This window comes from Hyla sarda, chromosome 7 (assembly GCF_029499605.1).
Source record: "Hyla sarda isolate aHylSar1 chromosome 7, aHylSar1.hap1, whole genome shotgun sequence".
Lineage (NCBI taxonomy): Eukaryota > Metazoa > Chordata > Amphibia > Anura > Hylidae > Hyla > Hyla sarda.
In genome coordinates, this window is record NC_079195.1 from 157,916,732 (window position 1) to 157,941,107 (window position 24,376).

The following is a 24,376-nucleotide window of genomic DNA, read 5'->3' on the forward strand; positions in this document are numbered from 1 at the left end:
GATCTTTGGAACAGTGGGCTGTGCAAATGAAAAATTACAATTTTCATGGACCACTGTTCCAAAAATCTGTCAGACCCCTGTGGGGCATAAATGCTCACTGTACCCCTTATTACATTACATGAGGGATGTATTTTCCAAAATGGGGTCACATGTGGGTATTTATTTTTTTGCGTTTATGTCAGAACCGCTGTAAAATCAGCCACCCCTGTGCAAATCACCAATTTAGGCCTCATATGTACATGGTGCGCTCTCACCCCTGAGCCTCGTTGTGCCCCCGCCGAGCATTTTACGCCCACATATGGGGTATTTCCGTACTCAGGAGAAATTGCGTTACAAATTTTGGGGGTCTTTTTTTCCTTTTATCTCTTGTGAAAATAAAAAGTAAAGGACAACACCAGCATGATAGTGTAAAATACATATATTTTTTTTACACTAACAGGCTGGTGTCGACCCCAACTTTTCTTTTTCATAAGGGGTAAAAGGAGTAAAAAAAAATTAGTAGTGCAATTTCTCCCGAGTACGGAAATTCCCCATATGTTGCCCTAAACTGTTTTCTTGAAATACGACAGGGCTCCGAAGTGAGAGAGCGCCATGCGCATTTGAGGACTAAATTAGGGATTGCATAGGGGTGGACATAGGGGTATTCTATGCCAGTGATTCCCAAACAGGGTGCCTCCAGCTGTTGCTAAACTCCCAGCATGCCTGGACAGTCAGTGGCTGTCCGGAAATGCTGGGAGTTGTTGTTTTGCAACAGCTGGAGGCTCCGTTTTGGAAACACTGCCGTACAATACGTTTTTCATTTTTATTGGGGGGGCAGTGTAAGGGGTGTATATGTAGTGTTTTACCCTTTATTATGTGGTAGTGTAGTGTTTTTAGGGTACATTCGCACTGGCAGCGGTTTACAGTGAGCATACCGCTAGGAGTATGCGCTGCGGCGAAAAATTTGCCGCAGCTCATACTTGAAGCAGGAAACTTGCTGTAAACCTGCCTGTGTGAATGTACCCTGTACATTCACATGGGGGGGGGGGGGGGCAAACCTCCATCTGTTTCAAAACTACCACTCCCAGCATGCACTGACAGACCGTGCATGCTGGGAATTGTACTTTTGCAACAGCTGGAGGCACACTGGTTGGAAAACCTCCAGTTAGGTTCTGTTACCTAACTCAGTATTTACCAACAAGTGTGCTTCCAGCTGTTGCAAAACTACAACTCCCAGCATGTACTGATCGCCAAAGGGCATGCTGGGAGATGTAGTTATGCAACAGCTGGAGGTACACAACTACAACTCCCAGCATGCCGAGGCAGCTGTTTGCTGTTAGGGCATGCAGGGATTTGCAGTTTGCAACATCTGGAGGGCTACAATTTAGAGATCTCCAAACTGTGGACCTCCAGCTGTTGCAAAACTACAAATCCCAGCATGCCCTGACAGCAAACTGCTGTTTGGGCATGCTAGGAGTTGCAGTTTTACAACATCTGGAGGGCCACAGTTAGAGATCACTGCCAGTGATCTCCAAACTGGGGCCCTCCAGCTGTTGCAAAACTACAAATCCCTGCATGCCCTAACAGCTGTCTGGGCATGCTGGGAGTTGTAGTTTTGCAACATCTGGAGGGTTACAGTTTAGAGACCACTGTATAGTGGTCTCAAACTGTACCCTCCAGGTGTTGCTAGGCAACTTACCGGCTTCCTTCGGATCCAGGGAGTCAGCCGCACGACATCGCCGGACTCCGATCTCGTTCACCGATGGTCGCCCGCAGCCTCGCACGCGGGGTAAGTGGACGTCGGCGCCGGTCCTCTGTCTGTTCCCCGTCCTGCCCCGCCTATTGTGGGTGAACAGAACGGGGAAACCGAAAGTAAAGCCCCCCGCCCGATATTGGTGGTCGCGTCTAGACCACCAATAGCAGGGATAGGAGGGGTGACACCTTCAGGGGGATCGTGGTTGTCATGGACAACCGCGATCCCTGTTATATACCGGGTCACCGTAGACCCGTATGACCCGGAATAGCCGCAAATCGCAAGTGTGAATTCACAGTCTGATGACCCCCCTGGGCATAAATATCAGCAGTCACCATCGTCCGGTCCCCGCCCGACGCGCAGCAGGGACCGAAATACCCACGGGCGTACAGGTACACCCTTGGACCTTAAGTACCAGGGAGCAAAGGCGTACCTGTACGCCCTTGGTCCTTAAGGGGTTAAGGGAGATAAGGCGTTGCATAGGGGTCGGGATGTTACAGTATAGGATTTCAGATTTGTTAACATTAACGGTCAGTCCCGAGCAAGCTGAGAAGTCATTTAGAATGGTAAAAAGATTCGGTAGGGACACAAGTGGTTCAGTCAATGTCAGGAGAAGGTCATCTGCAAATAGATTAACTTTATATTCTGAAGATGCTATCATAACCCCTTTAACATTCGGATGGTCTCGAATTGAAGCCAGGTGCCCTGTCTGATCTTTAGGGGTTAAGAAGAAGTGGAGGGCAATTTTAGGAAAGCCGATGGGGAGGAATAAATATGTCGTAAGATTTGGACAAAAGGACCTGAAAACCCAAATTTTTGGAGCACTGCAAACAGATACTGCCAATCAAACGCTTTTTCTATATCTAACAATAATACAGATAAAGGGATGTCATTGGTGTTTGCCCAATGAATTAGGTTTAGGACCTTCCTGATATTATCTGGAGCCTGTCGGCTTGGCACAAAGCCTACCTGGTCCAAATCAATCAAAGTTGGCAGGTATCTGTTCAAAAGAGTTGCCAAAATAGAGGTTAACAGTTTCGAATCTATATTTAAAAGCGAGATAGGGCGGTAATTAGCTGTGTGGAGATGATCCTTATTGGGTTTAGGTAAAATGATAATTAAAGCATTTAGGAATTCTGAAGGGACAGGGTCAGGGGACATGAGGGAGTTAAAAAGGACTAGCATGTGAGGAACAAGTTGGGGAGCAAACTTCTTGTAGTAGATCGCTGTGAGGCCATCTGGCCCAGGAGATTTACCCAACTAGAGCCTGGACAAAGCTACCGTCAACTCATCAGGGGATATGGAAGCATTCAATACCTCTCTGGCGTCAGGGGAGAGACAAGGAAGAGAAATAGAAGATAGATAACAAGTAAGAGTGGCAGGAAAGGAAGGGGGGTGGGAGGGGGGAGTCAGTATATAGATTCATTTAAAAAATGTGGAAAACAGAGTATATCCGGTCGGGATGAGATGAGCGAACACCAGGGCGCAGCTGAAGATTATGGACCCTATTGGCAGATGTCCTCTTCTTTAACATTGAAGCCAAAAGACGATCAGGCTTTTTGGCCAACTCATAATAGGTAGCTTTGGTCCATCTCAAAGCCTTCTTGACTACAGCAGATTGGAGCGCATTCAGCTACGCCCTGGCGTACTGAAGCTGTCTATAAAGAAAGGGTGAAGGGTCCTGCTGGTGAGCAAATGTTAATCGATGAAGCTTAGCCTCTAAAGCCCACTGATTCTCTGTTAGATCACGTTTAATCCCAGTAGTTAAGGAAATTATACGGCCCCTAATAAATTATTTGTGAGACAACCACGCCCATTTGGGGGCCGATTCAGGCTGTGCATTAAGCGTGAAATAAGAACTGAGGTCATCCTCAAGTTTCTGCTTCACTCTAGGCATCGTCATGAGCGACTCGTTAAGACGCCACCTAAAAGGATAGGAGAGGGGACACATAAAATGAATGGCCACTAAGACATGTTGTGATCGGACCAGGCTGAGGGGATGTGTCGAGCATAGAGCAGTTGTGGCAAAATGCGTGTATTTATGAGAATCCAATCTATTCTAGTGTAATGGTATTGAGCTGGTGAGCAATAAGTATATCCCCGAGCACTACCATTGTGCTTGCACCACACATCTACCAAGGAGCCCTCTGTAAAGAGAGAGGTCAAAAGCCTTTGTTGGGTCCCCGACCTGCAAAACGGGGCAGTATTGGAGCGATCTAGCTTACCATTGTAGACCGTATTGAAATCTCCAGCCCAAATCAGAGTATCATAGGTCAGAGACGCAATAATGTCACAAAGATTCTGGAAGAAAGGAATTGGAAAATCCATGGTTGCATAAGAGTTAAGAAGACAAAGTTTTATCATACAATGAACCCAGCAAGATAAGGTGTTTGCCCTCTGGGTCAGCTCGAACTTCCTGTACCTGAAAGGGAAAAGAATTATGTAAGAGTGTCATAACTCCCCTGCATTTAGTTGTATAAGTGGACAGATAAAAACGAGTATGCAATTTGTAGAAAAATTGAGGTTTAGAGTCAGCGGTAAAATGCGTCTCCTGTAAACAAATAGCATCCAATTTTAAATGGGCATAGTCCCGAAAAGCTTTCCCTCCCATTGTGGGAGAGTACCTTACTCATCATAATAAGATATGAAAATGCTATTAAACTCACAGAAAGAAGCTTGCCACATAGTCCTGCCGGGGTCAGTAGGGGTTACAAGAAAAATATGCCCGGAATACAATAAACAGCTAGTGTACTTGCACGAACAAAGAGTTAAAACAAACAAGACAAAAACAAAACATCACAACCAACAAACTAGGAAAGACAGACCACATATTAGTGTGGACCATCCTACTTCCAATAACCCACAAAAGGGTAGAGAGGCACAGTAGTCTGAACCGGAACCAGCCCAGCGTAAGAACGGAGATGGGTGAGCAGATTCATAAATGAACAGGTAGAGCTTAGGGAAGTGGAGGGGTAAGAAGGGAACCTAAAGACAGTCCTAAGGGGGAGATGAAGGGAGGGAGAAGATGCCATAGAGTGTCAGGGTAGCATCCTGGCTAAGGTAGGTGAAAGTCAGCGGCAATCATGATGCAAAAGGAGAAGTCTCCAAATGTTGCTTGTAGATAGTCCACATAAGTATCATCGTCCAGAAACTAAAGTACCTAACCCAACAGGATAGCTTCCTGGGTGAGGTAGGTGATAGTCAGCGGCAATCATGCTGCACAAGAAGGAGTCACCGTACGCTGCTGGTAGCCCACAAAAGTATCAATGTCCAGACACTGATGAACATAGCCCAACAGAGTAGTGTCACTGGTCACAGTTGTCCAGGTTCTGGTCGAGCGACCAGCATTCTGCGGTAATGGCGGTGGATCCACAAGTGCTATTCGATCTTTGCTAAGGACATCCCTGTACGAGTGCGTCCATATAGTTGGAGAAGGAAAATGGGAATTCCCACCTGTAGCGAATCCCCTCCCTTTGAAGTGCCAAGGTGATCGGCCGAAACTCCCTGCGGCAGGCCAGAGTAGAAGGTGCCAAATCAGAATACAGGTGCACAGAAGGAGCCATTCCCGGGAGGACAGGGGTGTTCCTGGCAGCCTGGAGTAAGATATCCCTCACCTCAGGGTAGTGTAGTTTGAGGAGCACATCCCTGGGAGTCTCTGGATTTTTGGGCCTAGCAAGGGCCCGGTGGATCCTATCAAATCTGAGCATCTCAGGTTCCAGTTGCGGGGCCATATTATAGAATAATGCAGAAACTGTCTTACCGAGGTCCACTATCTCCTCTGGGAGTCCTCGGAGACGCAGATTTGCCCGTCTGGATCTATTTTTAAGGTCCTCTGAGCTCAGCTCAGGGCACTGGAGCTGAAACTAATGTCATGGCGGTCTGCCTCCACTGTGTCCGTGAGGTCCTCCAAGTCTGCCACTCTCTGACCCAAGTCCTGTAGCTGGGATGAGATGTCGGACACCGCCTTGGCCGGGGACGTCTGGAACATATCCTTAAAGGGGTACTCCAGTGGTTAAGATTTTTGGCTATATTGCATCTTCTTTTATGTTCATGTTTTTTGCAATTGACATGTATTATATGTTTGTGTAGCATGTTATTTTTTTTTTTACCTGTTTGTGGGCCAGGAAGTTCTGTAGTTCTGTGTTGGATCTCTTACTGTCGTCCACAGCATCGGCCATGTTAGGATTAGGCTGTGGCCAGGGTCAGGGCTTTTTTTTCCTCTCTGTTCTTTCAGAGCCCAGGGGACGCAGGTCTGCATGAGAGAAAGAAGCCACGCCCCCTCATCTCCCCCTCCCGGAGGACGCAGGTCTGCATGAGAGAAAGAAGCTATGCCCCCTCATCTCCCCCTCCCGGAGGACGGAGGTCTGCATGAGAGAAAGAAGCCACATCCCCTCATCTCCCCATCCCGGAGGACGCAGGTCTGCATGAGAGAAAGAAGCCAGGCCCCTCATCTCCCCCTCCCGGAGGATGGAGGTCCGCATTAGAGAAAGAACACACGCCCCCTCATCTCTCCCTCCCGGAGGACGGAGGTCTGCATGAGAGAAATAAGTCACGCCCCCTCATCTCCCCTTCCCGGAGGACGCAGGTCTGCATGAGAGAAAGAAGCAGGAGCAGGGGGAGAGAGAAGACGTATACAGCTCCTCATCTCCCCTCCCTGTCGCTGCAGTTGTCCTTTAACAGGGCTGAGAATGTCTAGTCAGAGCGGAGCTCAGATCAAATGCTGCCATCCCGTGAGCCACGCACATGCGCCTCCTTTCTAGTGGTTATTTAAACTGTATATTACATTTTATTTTTCATTATATACATATACCTTTTTCCCAAGGCACTTTTTTACCTGTTTGTTTACCTGCCTTTTTGTACACGGCCCCGTACCTATGACCCGGAAGTTATCATTATGATATGTATATAACTTATCTTTGTTTGATGTATTGTATGCCTGATGAACATCCTAGTTTGGGATCGAAACGCGTTGCTAATAAAACTCATGAACTACATCCATTGGAATAAGCTCCTTCATCCAGGGGAATTATTTTCCATTATATTCCGTGCTTGTGTATACACCGGACGGACTGACCTGGATCTCCCCTTGGCGGCTACCCTGCATTTTCATTTTCACATGCTACTGTAGGTGTTGTGCCCTCAGCGCAACACCTAGGGGTAAGGACCCCAAGTTACTTTACATCTTTAATACACCATAGCAGTCCTCACTAGGGGCGCACCCTGCTGTGTCTTTTTCTTTGTTTCTACATTGACTCTGCTACACACAGCCCAGAGCAGTCCAGTTTGAGTTGAGCTAGGATTGCCTAAGGCTTCACTCAAAAATGCATTAACGGAATTTGCAGTTCTCAGAGGGGCGCCGTAGTCCAATGTCAGTTCATGCAATGGGGGTAAATGTGCTTGGACAAACACAAAAAAACAAAAACACATTAGAAAGAATATTTATTTTACATTAGGAGAGCAAAATCGAAAAATTAGGAGAATGAGAGTACACATTAACCCCTTAACCCCTTAAGGACCCAGCCATTTTACACCTTAGGACCCGGCCATTTTTTGCACATCTGGCCACTGTCACTTTAAACATTAATAACTCTGGAATGCTTTTAGTTATCATTCTGATTCCGAGATAGTTTTTTCGTGACATATTCTACTTTAACATAGTGGTAACATTTTGTGGTAACTTGCATCCTTTCTTGGTGAAAAATCCCAAAATTTTATGAAAAACTTTCAATTTTTCTAACTTTGAAGCTCTCTGCTTGTAAGGACAATGGATATTCCAAATAAAAAAATTTTTTATTCACATATACAATATGTCTACTTTATGTTTGCATCATAAAATTGACGTGTTTTTACACCAGAGGGCTTCAAAGTTCAGCAGCAATTTTCCAATTTTTCACAAAATTTTCAAACTCACTATTTTTCAGGGACCAGTTCAGGTTTGAAGTGGATTTGAAGGGTCTTCATCTTAGAAATACCCCACAAATTACCCAATTATAAAAACTGTACCCCTCAAAGTATTCAAAATGACATTCAGTAAGTGTTTTAACCCTTTAGATGTTTCACAGGAATAGAAGCAAAGTGAAGGAGAAAATTCACAATCTTCATTTTTTACACTCGCATGTTCTTGTAGACCCAATTTTTGAAAATTTACAAGGGGTAAAAGGAATAAATGTATACGTATATTTGTAGCGCAATTTCTCTCTAGTAAGCACATACCTCATATGTCTATGTAAATTGTTCGGCGGGCGCAGTAGAGCGCTCAGAAGCGAAGGAGCGACAAGGGGATTTTGGAGAGTACGTTTTTCTGAAATGGTTTTTGGGGGGCATGTCACATTTAGGAAGCCCCTAAGGTGCCAGAACAGCATAAAAAACCCACATGGCATACCATTTTGGAAACTAGACCCCTTGAGGAACGTAACAAGGAATTAAGTGAGCCTTAATACCCCAAAGGTGTTTCACGACTTTTGCATATGTAAAATGTGTTTCCCCTCAAATTTCACATTTTTGCAAGGGTTAATTGCAGAAAAGACCCCCCAAAATTTGTAACCCCATCTCTTCTGATTATGGAGGTACCCCATAAGTGGACCTGAAGTGCACTACGGGCGAACTACAATGCTCAGAAGAGAAGGAGTCATATTTGGCTTTTTGAGAGCAGATTTTTCTCGGGGGGCATGTCGCATTTAGGAAGCCCCTATGGTGCCAGGACAGCAAAATAACCCCCACATGGCATACCATTTTGGAAACTAGACCCCTTGAGGAACGTAACAAGGGGTACAGTGAGCATTTACCCCTCACTGGTGTTTGTCAGATCTTTGGAACAGTGGGCTGTACAAATTTTTTTATTTGCACAGCCCACTGTTCCAAAGATCAGTCAGACACCAGTGGGGTGTAAATTCTCCCTGCACCACTCATTACATTCCGTGAGGGGTGTAGTTTTCGAAATGGGGTCACATATGTTTTTTTTTTTTGCGTTTGTAACAATCAGCCACCCCTGTGCAAATCACCTCAAATGTACATGGTGCACTCTCCCTTCTGGGCCTTGTTGTGCGCCCCCAGAGCACTTTGCGCCCACATATGGGGTTTCTCCGTAGTCGGGAGAAATTGCATTACAAATTTTGGGGGGCTTTTTTCCCTTTTACCTCTTGTCAAAATGAAAAGTATAGGGCAACACCAGCATGTTAGTGTAAAAAAATTATTTTTTTACACTAACATGCTGGTGTAGACCCCAACTTCACCTTTTCATAAGGGGTGAAAGGAGAAAAAGCCCCCCAAAATTTGTAGTGTAATTCCTCCCGAGTACGGCGATACCCCATATGTGGCCCTAAACTGTTGCCTTGAAATACGACAGGGCTCCAAAGTGAGAGCGCTATGTGCATTTGAGGCCTGAATTAGGGATTTGCATAGGGGTGGACATAGGGGTATTCTATGCCAGTGATTCCCAAACAGGGTACCTCAAGCTGTTGCAAAACTCCCAGCATGCTTGGACAGTCAACGGCTGTCCAGCAATACTGGGAGTTGTTGTTTTGCAACAGCAGGGCTGTCTGGGCATGCTGGGAGTTGTAGTGTAAGGGGACCAGATGGAGCAGTCCAGATTGCTTTACATCGGTCTGGACTGCTGCAAAGGTCCCACAACGCCGCCGAAGATCCACTCGCCGGGATCCGGGTCTTCAGGGACGAGGTAAGTACCGGAGCCGGGCCCCAGCACTCCCCCGTCCCCTGCCGCGTCCTCCGGTCTTCCTCCCGTTCTCTCCGGACTTCCAGGGGCCGGGCAGGGCAGGAGGAAGTAACCCCCCCCCTGCGATTGGTCGGTTAGCTAACCGAGGAATCGCAGGGGATAGGAGGAGGTGGCAGGCTTGCCACCTCGCTCCTATACTTCAGCATGGTCCTGGCTGTCTGTGACAACCGGAATCATGCAAAATTACCGGGCGGTCAGGTCCCAGAGACCCGATCATCCCGGTATCGCCGCAGATCTGAGGGGCGATTTCCCTCGCGATTTGCGACGATTGCCAACATGGGGGGCCTACATGGCCCCCCTCGGCGTTTGCCCTGGATGCCTGCTGAAGCATTTCAGCAGGCATCCGCTTTCGATCTCTGCCCGGCGCACGGCAGGGACCGGAAACCGCCTGGACGTCCTGGGTCCTTAAAGCCCAGGGTGCCAGGACGTCCCCTGACGTCCTGGGTCCTTAACCCCTTAACTCCTTGGGGATGGAGGGCGTATGCATATGCCCTCGCGTCCCGTCACTTAAAGACGGAGGGCGTATCCATACGCCCTCCGTATTTCCGATCACTGCCACTCGGCGGGCGGTGATCGGACCGGGATGCCTGCTGATATCTATCAGCAGGCATCCCGTGGCAATGCCTAGGGGGGGTCCTGAGACCCCCCATGTCGGCGATCGCAGCAAATCACAGGTCAATTCAGACCTGCGATTTGCCGCGATCCGGTCACCCGATCTCCCGGAAAATAAGCATGATCGGAGCTGTCAGAGACAGCTTCAACCAGCCTAAAGGATAGGAGCGAGGTGGCAGTGTGGCCACCCCCTCCTATCCCCTGCCATTGGTCGGTCAGGCTGACCACCAATGGCAGGAGGGGGGCAGGGGGTTAGAGTTCATTTCCCCCCACTCTGCCCACCGATCGAAGTCGGTACAGAGCGGGGGGAAGACGGGCGAGAGGGGCTAGCATGGTCCGGCTTACCCGGACCTTCGGAAGCGGCATCAGGAACCAGCGGCTGCAGCAGGAGGAACGGCGGAGAAGGCTGCAGTGAAGATCGCGATAAGTGATCTTCACTGTGGCCGTCTAAAAGCTGCAAAACTACAACTCCCAGCATGCCCACACAGCCAAAGGCTGTCTGGGCATGCTGGGAGTTGTAGTTTTGCAACATCTGGAGGTTCACAGTTTGAAGACCACTGTGTAGTGGTCTCTAAACTGTGGTCCTCCAGATGTTGCAAAACTACAACTTTCAGCATGACTGACTGGGCATGCTGGGAGTTGTAGTTTTGCAACATCTGAAATGTCACAGTTTGGAGACCACTATATGGTGGTCTCCAAACTGTAGCCCTCCAGATGTTGCAAAACTACAATTCCCAGCATGGCCAAACAGTCAGGGATGCTGGGCATGGAGTTCTGCAATATCTGGCCCTTCAGATGTTGCAGAACTACAACTCCCAGCATGCCTGGACAGTCTAGGCATGCTTGGAGTTGTAGTTTTGCAACATCTGGAGGGCTACAGTTTGGAGGCCACTACTTAGCAATCTCTGTTCTTCCCCAGTTGATGCATAACTACAACTCCTAGCATGCACAGACTGTCCAGGCATGCTGGGAGTTGTAGTTCTGCAACATCTGAAGGGCCAGGTATTGCAGAACTACACGCCCAGCATCCCTGACTGTCTGGCCGTGCTGGGAATTGTAGTTTTGCAACAGCTGTAGGCACACTGGTTGTGAAACACTGAGCTAGAGTCTGTTTCTTAGCTCAGTGATTCCAACCCGTGTGCCTCCAGCTGTTGCAAAACTACAACTCGGAGAGTGATCTGACAGACCGTACATGCTGGGAGTCGTAGTCTTGTAACAGCTGGAGGCACATGGGTTGGAATCACTGAGCTAGAGTCTGTTTTCTAACTCAGTGGTTCCCCACCAGTGTGCCTACAGCTGTTGTAAAACTACAACTCCCAGCATGTACGGTCTGTCTGGGAGTTGTCATTTTGCCACAGCGGAAGGTTTGGGGCGCCCCCCCCCCCCCCCCCCACACGGGTGGGTTGACAGTGGGTTTCCTTCAAGGAAACTTACTGTGAACCCCTGCCTGTGTGAATGTACCCTAAAAACACTACACTACACTAACAAATAATAAAAAGTAAAACACTACACATACACCCCCTTACACGTCGCCCCCCCCCCAAATAAAAATGAAAAACGTGTCATACGGCAGTGTTTCCTAAACTGCGCCTCCAGCTGTTGCAAAACCACAACTCCCAGTGTTGCCGGACAGCCATAGACTGTCCTGGCAGGCTGGGAGTCTTGCAACAGCTGGAGGCACCCTGTTTGGGAAACACTGCTGTAGGGTTTTGGTGGAGACAAGCCCCATCCTTGTAACCGGGTCCACCCCTATTGCAAATTCCTAATTTAGGCCTCAAATGCGCATTGCGCTCTCTCACTTCAGAGCTCTGTCGTATTTCAAGGCAACAGTTTTGGGCCACACATGGGGTATCTCCGTACTTGGGAGAAATTGCGTTACAAATTTTGGGGCGATTTTTCCCCCATTACCCTTTGTAGAAATGGTAAATTTGGGGGGAAAAAACTGCACTTTAGTGAAAAAAAAATTTTTTCATTTACACATCCGAATTTTACGAAAAGTTGTCAAACACCTGTGGGATGTTAAGGCTCACCGGACCCCTTGTTACGTGCCTTGAGGGGTGTAGTTTCCAAAATAGTATGTCATGTGTTTTTTTTTGCTATTCTGGCACCGTAGGGGTTACCTAAATGTGACATGCCCCCAAAAACCATTTCAGCAAAATTCACTCTCCAATTTCCCATTGTCGCTCCTTCCCTTCTGAGCCCTCTACTGCGCCCGCTGAACACTTGACATACACATATGAGGTATTTTCTTACTCAAGAGAAATTAGGTTACAAATTTTGGGGGGCTTTTTCTTCTATTACCCCTTGTAAAAACTGGGTCTACAAGAACATGCGAGTGTAAAAAATGAAGATTTCAAATTTTCTCCTTCACTTTGCTGCTATTCCTGTGAAACACCTGAAGGGTTAAAACACTTACCGAATGTCATTTTGAATACTTTGGGGGTGTAGTTTTTATAATGGGGTCATTTGTGGGGTATTTCTAATATGAAGGCCCTTCAAATCCACTTCAAAACTGAACTGGTCCCTGAAAAATTTCGATTTTGAAAATGTTGTGAAAAATTGGAAAATTGCTTCTGAACTTTGAAGCCCTCTGATGTTTTCCAAAAGTAAAAACATGTCAACTTTATGATGGAAACATAAAGTAGACATATTGTATTTGTGAATCAGTATATAATTTATTTGGAATGTCTCTTTTCTTTACAAGCAGAGAGCTTCAAAGTTAGAAAAATGCCATATTTTCAATTTTTTCATCAAATTTTGCAATTTTTCACCAAGAAATGATGCAAATATCGACAAAAATTTACCACTAACATAAAGTAGAATATGTCACGAAAAAACTATCTCGGAATCAGAATGAAAATTTAAAAGCATCCCAGAGTTATTAATGCTTAAAGTGACAGTGGTCAGAATTGCAAAAAATGCTCCCGTCCTTAGGGTTATAATGGGCTCCATCCCCAAGGAGTTAAGGAACACGAGTTTTTCCGTTTTTGCTCTTTCGTTTTTTCCTCCTCACCTTTTAAAAATCATAACCCTTTCAATTTTGCACCTAAAAATCCATATGATGGCTTATTTTGTGCGTCACCAATTCTACTTTGCAGTGACATCAGTCATTTTACCCCAAAATCTACGGCGAAACGGGGAAAAAATCATTGTGCGACGAAATTGAAGAAAAAACGCCATTTTGTAACTTTTGGGGGCTTCCGTTTCTACGCAGTACATTTTTCGGTAAAAATGACACCTTATGTTTATTCTGTAGGTCCATACGGTTAAAATAATACCCTACTTATATAGGTTTGATTTTGTCGTACTTCTGGAAAGAATCATAACTACATATGGGGCAGTATGAGGGCTCATTTTTTGCGCCGTGATCTGAAGTTTTTAGCTGTACAATTTTTGTATTGATCGGACTTTTTGATCGCTTTTTATTGATTTTTTCATGATATAAAAAGCGGCCAAAAATACGTTATTTTGTACTTTGGAATTTTTTTGCGTGTACACCATTGACCATGCGGTTTATTTAATGATTCATTTTTATAGTTCGGACATTTACGCACGCGGCGATACCACATATGTTTATAGAAAGTCAATATAGAAAAAGCAGAAAGCCTGGCACCAGTAGTATAGGGCTCAATGGGTATGTATATATTCCTTATGTGTGGGATCAGCATAGGAAGTAATACGCCTGCTAAGGGTGGTGCTCACACAATGCGGTATAGTCCATATAATGTGGATAAAAGAAGAGGAATAAATGGGAGCAACTCACCCAAGACCCAAGAGGAGGTGGCAAAGTCTTTACTTTATTGCATATCGTGCAGACATAGGTGCAAACCACGGGGGGCAGATGTCACGTGGGGGAGTAGCAGACAACGGCGGGCCACGGTCCGTATCGTGCTTTGAAAGCACTTCGTCAGGCCCCTGACGTCAGGGCCTGACTAAGTGCTTTGAAAGCACGATACGGACCGTGGCCCGCCGTTGTCTGCTACTCCCCCACCGTGACATCTGCCCCCCGTGGTTTGCACCTATGTCTGCACGATATGCAATAAAGTAAAGACTTTGCCACCTCCTCTTGGGTCTTGGGTGAGTTGCTCCCATTTATTCCTCTTCTTTTATCCACCACATATGTTTATATTTATTTTTATTTAGATGGTGTTTTTTTTTTTATGGGAAAAGGGGGGTGATTTGAACTTTTATTAAGGAAAGGGTTAAATCACATTTATTAACTTTTTTTTACACTTTTTTTTTTGCAGTGTTATAGCTCCCATAGGGACCTATAACACTGCACACACTGATCTTATACCCTGTTCACTGCAAAGCCATAGCTTTGCAGTGATCAGGGTTATCGGCGGTCAATTGCTAAAGCCTGAATCTCAGGCTTGGAGCAATCAATCGCCGAGGGGACACGCTGGAGGCAGGTAAGAGGACCTGGAATCGTGTCTGAGCTGATCGGGACACCGCATTTTCCCTGCGATGGTCCCGATCAGCTCCGCTGAGCAGCTGGGAAGGTTTTACTTTAGGTTTAGACGCGGCGTTCAACTTTGAACGCCGCATCTAAAGGGTTAATAGCGCGCGGCACCGCGATCGCTGCCACGCGCTATTAGCCGGGACCGACCCGATATGACGCGGGGTCACCGCGTGACCCCGCGTTATATCGCGGGAGCCGGCCAAGGACGTAAATATACGTCCTTGGCGGTTAAGGGGTTAAAGGGGTACTCCGGTGAAAAAAAAATTATTATTTTTTAAATCAACTGGTGCTAGAAAGTTAAATAGATTTATGAATTACTTCTATTAAAAAATCGTAATCCTTCCTGTACTTATTAGCTGCTGAATACTACAGTGGAAATTATTTTCCGTTTGAAACACAGAGCTGTCTGCTGACATCATGAGCACAGTGCTCTCTGCTGACATCTCTGTCAGTTTTAGGAACTGTCCAGAGTAAAAGGAAATTCCCGTAGCAAACATATGCTGTTCTGGACAGGTCCTAAAATGGACAGAGATGTCAGCAGAGAGCACTGTGCTCATGATGTCAGCAGACAGCTCTGCGTTTCAAAAAGAAAAGAATTTCCGCTGTAGTATTCAGCAGCTAATAAGTACAGGAAGGATTAATATTTTTTAATAGAAGTAATTTACAAATCTGTTTAACTTTCTGGCACCAGTTGTTTAAAAAAAAAAAAAAAGTTTTTCACCGGGGTACCCCTTTAACCCATTCACGACAAGCGACGTGCATGTACGTCGCGGGGTTCCGGGAGCGCCGCGTCATCGGTAGCGGTGATCGGGCCGGGATGACTGCTGTTATCTAACAGCAGGCATCCCGGCACATCGCCGAGAGGGGTCCTGAGACCCCCCCAAGACCGCGATGCGCGCAAATCGCAGGTCAATTCAGACCTGCGATCTGCGCGATTCCGGGTCATACGGGTCACTGGGAAAATAAGAGGGATAGGAGTTTGGTGGCAGGGGTGCCACCCCTCCTATCCCTGCTATTGGTCGGCAGAGCGACCGACCGATAGCAGACCGGGGGAGGGGGGGTTAAAGTTCGGTTCCCCTGCTTTGCCCACCTATCGGTGTCCGGGCAAAACGGGGGAACCGTCCAGGGAAGGTCGGCGCCGAAGGTCCCTTACCTGGATCCCGGATCCCCGTTCGCGATCCTCCAAGCAGGGATCCCCCACGTGCAGCGGCGGCGGCAGCAATACTTCCGGGTCCTGCTAGGTGAGTTGTTGCCTAGCAACATCCGGAGGGCCACAGTTTACAGTAGTCTCTAAACCGTGGCCCTCCAGATGTTGCAAAACTACAACTCCCAGCATGCCCAGACAGCTGTTTGCTGTGTGGGCATGCTGGGACTTGTAGTTTTGCAATATTTAGAGGGGTTCAGGTTGTAGATCACTAAGTGGTCTCAAACTGTAGCCCTCCAGATGTTGCAAAACTACAACTCCCAGCATGCCCATACAGCAGTTTGCTGTCTGGGCATGCTGCGAGTTGTAGTTTTGCAACATCTGGAGGGCCACAGTTTTGAGACCACTGGACAGTGATTTACAACCTGAACCCCTCTAAATCTTGCAAAACTACAACTCCCAGCATTCATGAACAGCATAAGGCTGTCTTGGCATGCTGGTAGTTGTACTTGCGTGCCTCCAGCCATTGCATAACTACATCTCCCAGCATGCGCTTCCGCAATCAGTACATAGAACCTAACTCAAGGTTTTCCAGCCAGTGTGCCTCCAGCTGTTGCAAAACTACAACTCCCAGCATGCATGGTCTGTCAGTGCATGCTGGGAGTTGTAGTTTTGACCCCCCTCCCATGTGAATGTACAGGCTACATTCACACTGGCGGCAGATTACAGTGAGTTCCCCGCTACAAATTTGAGCTGCGGCAAATTTTCCAAATTTGCCGCAGCTCAAACTCCTAGCGGGAGACTCGGTGTAATCTGCCTCCAGTGTGAATGTAACCTAAAAACACTACACTACACTAACATAAAATAAAGAGTAAAACACTACATATACACACGTACACTGCCCCCCCCACCACCACCCCCCTCCCCAATAAAAATGAAAAACGTATTGTACGGCAGTGTTTCTAAGATAGAGCCTCCAGCTGTTGCAAAACAAAAACTGCCAGCATTTCTGGACAGCAATTGACTGTCCAAGCATGCTGGGAGTTTAGCAACAGCTGGAGGCACCCTGTTTGGGAATCACTGGCATAGAATACCCCTATGTCCACCCCTATGCTAGTCCCTAATTCAGGCCTTAAATGCGCATGGCGCTCTCACTTTGGAGCCCTGTCGTATTTCAAGGCAACAGAATAGGGTCACATATGGGGTATCGCCGTACTCGGGAGAAAATGCCTAACAAATTTTGGGGGGCTTTTTCTCCTTTTACCCCTTATTAAAAGGAACAGTTGGGGTGTACAAAAGCATGTTAGTGTAAAAAAAATAAAAAATTTTACACTAACATGCTGGTGTTGCCCTATACTTTTCATTTTCACAAAAGGTAAAAACGCCCCCCAAATTTGTAATGCAATTTCTCCCAAGTACGGAGATACCCCATATGTGGGCGCAAAGTGCTCTGGGGGCGCACAACAAGGCCCAGAAGGGAGAGTGCGCCATGTACATTTGAGGTGATTTGCACAGGGGTGGCTGATTGTTACAGCGGTTCTGACAAACGCCAAAAAAAACCACACCCACATGTGACCCCATTTTGGAATCTACACCCCTCACGGAATGTAATAAGGGGTGCAGTGAGAATTTACACCCCACAGGTGTCTGACGGATTTTTGGAACAGTGGCCCACTGTTCCAAAGATCTGTCAGACACCAGTGGGGAGTAAATGCTCACTGTACACCTCATTACATTCTGTGACGGATCTAGTTTCCAAAATGGTTTGCCATGTGGGTTTTTTCTGCTGTCCTGGCACCATAGGGGCTTCCTAAATGCGACATGCCCCCGAGCAAAATTTGCTCTCAAAAAGCCAAATATGACGCCTTCTCTTCTGAGCATTGTAGTTCGCCCGCAGTGCACTTCAGGTCCACTTATGGGGTACCTCCATACTCAGAAGAGATGGGGTTACAAATTTTGGGGGGTCATTTCTGCTATTAACCCTTGCAAAAATGTGAAATTTGGGGGGAAACCCACATTTTTGTGAAAAAAAATATATATTTTTTTACATATGCAAAAGTCGTGAAACACCTGTGGGGTATTAAGGCTCACTTTATCCCTTGTTACATTCCTCAAGGGGTCTAGTTTCCAAAATGGTATGCCATGTGTTTTTTTTTTTTTGCTGTCCTGGCACCATGGGGGCTTACTAAATGCAACATGCCCCCCGAGCAAAATTTGCTCTCAAAAAGCCAAATATGACTCCTTCTCTTCTGAGCATTGTAGTTCGTCCGCAGTGCACTTCAGGTCCACTTATGGGGTACCTCCATACTCAGAAGAGATGGGGTTACAAATTTTGGGGGTCTTTTCTGCTATTAACCCTTTAAAAAATGTGAAATTTGGGGGAAAACCAACATTTTAGTGAAAAAAAATATATATTTTTTTTACATATGCAAAAGTCGTGAAACACCTGTGGGGTATTAAGGCTCACTTTATTCCTTGTTATATTCCTCAAGGGGTCTAGTTTCCAAAATGGTATGCCATGTGTTTTTTTGTTGCTGTTCTGGCACCATAGGGGCTTCCTAAATGCGACATGCCCCCCAAAATCCATTTCAGAAAAACGTACTCTCTAAAATCCCCTTGTCGCTCCTTCGCATCTGAGCCCTCTACTGCGCCCACCGAACACTTTACATAGGCATATGAGGTATGTCCTTACTCGAGAGAAATTGGGCTACAAATATAGCATTTTACATTTTCTCCTTTTACCCCTTGTAAAAATTCAAAAATTGGGTCTACAAGAACATGCGAGTGTAAAAAATGAAGATTTTGAATTTTCTCCTTCACTTTGCTGCTTTTCCTGTGAAACACCTAAAGGGTTAAAACATTTACTGAATGTCATTTTGATTACTTTGGGGGTGCAGTTTTTATATTGGGGTCATTTATGGGGTATTTCTAATATGAAGACCCTTGAAATCCACTTCAAACCTGAACTGGTCCCTGAAAAATTGTGAATTTGAAAATTTTGTGAAAAATTGGAAAATTGCTGCTGAACTTTGAAGCCCTCTGGTGTCTTCCAAAAGTAAAAACTCGTCAATTTTATGATGCAATCATAAAGTATACATATTGTATATGTGAATCCCAAAAAATTTTTGGGGAATATCCATTTTCCTTACAAGCAGAAAGCTTCAAAGTTAGAAAAAAATTTTCATCAAATTTTGGGATTTTTCAAAAAGAAAGGATGCAAGTTACCACAAAAATGTACCACTATGTTAAAGTAGATTATGTCACGAAAAAACAATCTCAGAATCAGAATGATAAGTAAAAGCATTCCAGAGTTATTAATGTTTAAAGTGACAGTGGTCAGATTTGCAAAAAAGGGCTTCGTCCTAGAGGTGAAAATGGGCTCCGTCCTTAAGGGGTTAAGGACCCAGTGTGTACCTGTATGCCCGTGGGAATTTCGGTCCCCGTCGCATGCCGGGCGGGGACCGGACCGGGATGACTGCTGATATCTATCAGCAGGCATCCCGTGCAAATGCCCGGGGGGGGGGTCAATTCAGCCCGTCGATTTGCCGCAATTCCGGGTCAATCGGGTCTCTGGTGACCCGGTGACCTGGAAAAAAAGGGTGAATGGGGCTGTCCGAGACAGCCCCATTCATCCTTACCCAGCAGGAGTGAGGTGACACGGGTGCCACCTTGCGATCACGTGATTGATCGTTTGGAATGACCGATCAATCACTGTCCTGCTGGGCGGCGATCGGGGCGGTAATCGGGGCGGAGATTGGGGCCAGTGGGGGTCTCCTACCTTCCCTCGTCCGGCGGGAGTCCCCTCAGGAGCAGTGGCGGTGGTCCCGGCGGCAGCAGCGGTGATGGTCAAGGCGGTACATGCGACAGGGTACAACAGGAGGTGAGGCCTGTTCACCACCTGCTGTTGCTTAGCAACAACTCTCAGCATTCACAGCCAAAGGGCATGCTGGGAATTGTAGTTTTGCAACAGCTGGAGTTCAAGCTACAACTCCCAGCATGCCCTTTGGTAGTCTGTGCATGCTGGGGGTTGTAGTTATGCAACAGCTGGAGGCACATTTTTTCTATGCAAAAGTGTGCATCCAGATGTTGCATAACTACAACTCCCAGCATGCACAGACTACCAAAGGGCATGCTGGGAGTTGTAGCAGTGTGCCTCCAGCTCCTGCAAAACTACAACTCTCAGCATGCTCTTCGACTGTCAATGCATGCTGAGTGTTGCAGTTTTACAACAGCTGGAGACACATTGGTTGTGAAACAGAGTTTGTGTCCTAACTCAGTGTTTCGCAACCAGTGTCCCTCCAGCTGTGTCAAAATGCAACTCCCAGCATGCACTTAGAGACTGTACATGCTGGGAGTTCTAGTTTTGCAACAGCTGGAGGCACACTGGTTGCAAAACACTGAGTTAAGTAACAAACTCTCAGTGTTTGGCAACCAATGTGGCTCCAGCTGTTGCATAATTGCAACTCCCAGCATGTATGGTCTGTCAGTGCATGCTGGGAGCTGTAGTTTTGCAACAGTCGAGATTTTCCGCCGCAGCTCAAACTCCCAGCTCAAACTCACTGTAAACCCGACTGTGTGAATGTACCCTAAAAACACTACACTACATTACGTAAAATAAAAAGTAAAACATTACATATACATATACTCCTACACAGCCCCCCCCCCCCCCCCCCCCCCAATAAAAAAAAAAAAAAAGAAAAAACTCTTGAACGGCACTGTTTCCAAAGCAGAGCCTCCATCTGTTGAAAAACAACAACTTGTAGTATTGCTGGACATCCACTGACTGTCAAGGCATTCTGGGAGTTTTGAAACAGCTGGAGACACCCTGTTTGGGAAACACTGCCGTAGGGTATTTTGGTGGCGGATGCAAATGCCCAAAATAGGCCTCAGATGCGCATGGCGCTCTCTCGCTTTGGAGCCCTGTCGTATTTAAAGGAAATAGTTTAGGGCCACATATGGGGTATTTCCGTACTCGGGAGAAATTGTGTTACAAAGTTTGGGGGGCTTTTTCTCCTTTTACCCCTTATGAAAAGGTAAAGTTGGGGTCTACACCAGCATGTTAGTGTAAAAAAATTAAATTTTTTACTCTAACAAGCTGGTGTTGCCCCATACTTTTAATTTTCACAAGCTACTACAAAATTTGTAACGCAATTTCTCCTGAGTACGGAAATACCCCATATGTGGATGTAAAATGCTCTTCGGGTGCACAACAAGGCTTAGGAGTGAGAGCGCACTATGTACATTTGAGGTCTAAATTGGTGATTTGCATAGGGGTGGCTGATTTTACAGCGGTTCTGACAAACACAAAACAATAAATACGCATATGTGACCCCATTTTGGAAACTACACCCCTCACGGAATGTAACAAGGGGTATAGTGATCCTTAAAGGGGTGGTCAACGTGTTTTTCCGTTTTTTGACTTACCCTATTTGTTTGTTTCATTTCTATTCTTGTTGTTTAGGCGACTCTATTTCCGTTCTTTCTTGTCTTTTTATCCCCCACTTTGTTTTCCGATCTTTGCTTCTATTTCCTGTTTCTTGCCGTGCTGAAAACTACAAATCCCAGCATGCCACATGCCTTGCTGGTTTGAGGCGGCTCCTTTTTTTTGTTTGTTCCGCCCTTTACCCATCCTACTATTTTCCCGGGTCGGCCCCCCTTATACACAGCACACTAATATAAATCAGCCTTGGTTGGGATACAATGTCATACACACACAAAAGGGACTACAACTCCCAGCATGTGTCATTCAGGAGTCTTCAGTCTGTGGTATAACCAGGGCTGTGGAGTCGGAGTCGAGGAGTCGGACGAAACTTTGGGTACCTGGAGTCGGCAAACAATGCACCGACTCAGACTCCTACTAAATTTAGATTGGAATAATAAAAAAAAAAGCAAGTTTAAATGTCCCAATTCACAAAAAGTAATAATGACTTCTCTACTGTAAGAATAAAGACCAATGCATGCAGTGCCTCACGTAACCGCAAAATGAACACGTTAAGTGACCGTATAGAAGCATGCTTTTAATGTGCTTTACTATATGGCACGCAACGCACAATTAGGAGCAGCAATACTTATACTTTCCATAGTGTTGTGTTCTGCTGTTACAGGGAACCCATGGGTAACCTAGCCTCTCACTGATAATGTTTTTTGCAGGACTAGAGACACTTGTATAAGTGAAGGGAATGGAGGGTCAATAGTTCAAGACTGAAGCTGTAAACCATTGGAAAAAGGCTATCAAAACTTGTAAACTCCATCCCTATCCAAAGGATAGGGGATAAGATGTCAGATCGCCGGGGTCCCGCTGCTGGTCCCCCCGGGATCGCCGCTGCGGCACCGCGCTTGAGTTCGCTCTGTGCGTAATGACGGGTGATACAGGGGCCAGAGCATCGTTATGTCATGGCCCGGCCCCTCGTTGAAAGTCTATGGGAGAGGGCGTGGCGGTCATCATGCCCCCTGCCATAGACTTGCATTTTGGGGGGGGGGGGTGATGTCACGAGGGGCGGAGACATGACGTCACGATGCTCCGGCCCCTGTATCGACCGTCATTACGCACAGAGCGAACTTGCTCTGTGTAGTAATGAAAGCGCGGTGCCGCAGCGGCGATCCCGGGGGTCCCCAGCAGCGGGATAAGATGTCTACGGGTGGAGTACCCCTTTTAACATGACTATGGGATTCTACTAGGGAAATCATGTTTTATAATAAATGCCCCTTCCTGGATCCTTCCACTGCCCTATCTTCAGCAGCAGATCAGAACACAAACTGTTCAATACAGTAGACTGTTGGCTTCCCAGCCTAATGACATGTATGTTGCCTTTCTTTCCTTCAAGGAATGTATAAAATACATTCACATATTGATACAGAGGAGTTGGAGTCGGTGAGTCGGAGTCGGAAGTACAAAAAACTCCGGAGTCGGAACATTTATCTACCGGCTCCACAGCCCTGGGTATAACACCAGAAAGCTGCTGCCTCTGTAGTCTCCTGGGGGTTGTAGTTCACCACACCTCTGTAGGGCATACACCAGTGTTTCCCAACCAGTGTGCCTCCAGGTGTTGCAAAACTACAACTCCCAGCATGCCCTGACAGCCCTTGGGCATGCTAGGAGTTGTAGTTTTGCAACAGCTGGAGAAACTGGTTGGGAAACAATGGTTGGGAAACATGATGTGTATGCTGAATAGGCTAGAACAGTGTTTCCCAACCAGTCTGCCTCCAGCTGTTGCAAATCTACAATTCCCAGCATGCCCAAAGTCTGTCAGGGTTGGAGTTTTGCAACAGCTAGAGGCACACTGGTTTGTAAACACTAGCATACACACAACAGGGACTACAACTCCCAGCATGTGTCATTCAGAAGTGTCCCCCCCTCCCCCTTCACATATAGAGATCATTCCCATTATGAGATTTATTCCCCTGCTTTCCATACATCCCCAGCCCCTGCACCTTGTCATCCTCCCCCTCAGATAACACTCTTATGTTCTTTGTGTTCCTTCTCCTGTGTAGACCTGCATCCTTAGAATACAGAGCAGGGGGAGGGGAGGCGAGGAGCTGTAACTCAGCTGCATGAGATGAGGGGCGTGGCTTATTTCTCTCATGCAGACAGAGGGGGAAAAAAAGCTATGACATCTTGTCCACAACAGACTCAGAACATGGCCAACAGTGGACAACAGTAAAAGAAAACACTGAACTACAGAACTTCCTGCCCAACAAACAGGTAAGCAAAACACACACATGTTGCCAAAACATATTACACATGTATATTACAAAAAAAACAAAACTTACAAAGAAGATGCCATATAGTCAAAAAAAAAGTACCGGAGTACCCCTTTAACACCCCTCAGGTGTTTGACGAATTTTCGTTAAAGTTGGATGTGAAAATTAAAATAAAAAATGTTTTCACTAAAATGCGGTTGTTACCCTAAATTTTTCATTTTCAGAAGGGAGTATAGAAAAAAGCCCCCCAAAATTTGTAACCCCATTTCTTCTGAGTGAAAAGATACCCCATATGTGGATGTAAAGTGCTCTGCGGGATCTACAATGCTCAGAATAGAAGGTGTGCCATTGGGATTTTGGAAAGAGAATGTGTCCGAAATTGAAGGCCATGTGTGTGAACAAAGCCCCCATAGTGCCAAAACAATGGACGGGAGGGGGGGGGGGGGGTCTATGGGGGCTTTGTACACACACATGGCCTTCAATTTCGGACACATTCTCTTTCCAAAATCCCAATGGCACACCACACACACACACACACACACACACACACAGACATTACATTATGTGAGGGATGTAGTTTCCAAAATGTGTAAGGGGTACAGTGAGCATTTACACCCCCATAGGTGTCTGACAGATCTTTGGAACAGTGGTCTGTGAAAATGAAAAATTACATTTTTCATTTGCACAGCCTACTGTTCCAAAGATCTGTCAAACGCCAGTGGGGTGTAAATGCTCACTGCACCCCTTTTTATATTCTGTGAGGTGTGTAGTTTCCAAAATGGGGTCACATGTGGAGGGGGCCACTGTTCTGGCACCATGGGGGTCTTTGTAAACGCACATGGCCCGCGACTTCTTTTCCAATCAAATTCTCTCTCCAAAAGTTCAATGACACTGTGAAAATGAAAAATTTGGGGTAACACCAGCATTTTAGTGAAAAAAAATAAAATTTTTCATTTTCACGGCCAACTTTAGCGGAAATTTGTCAAACACCTG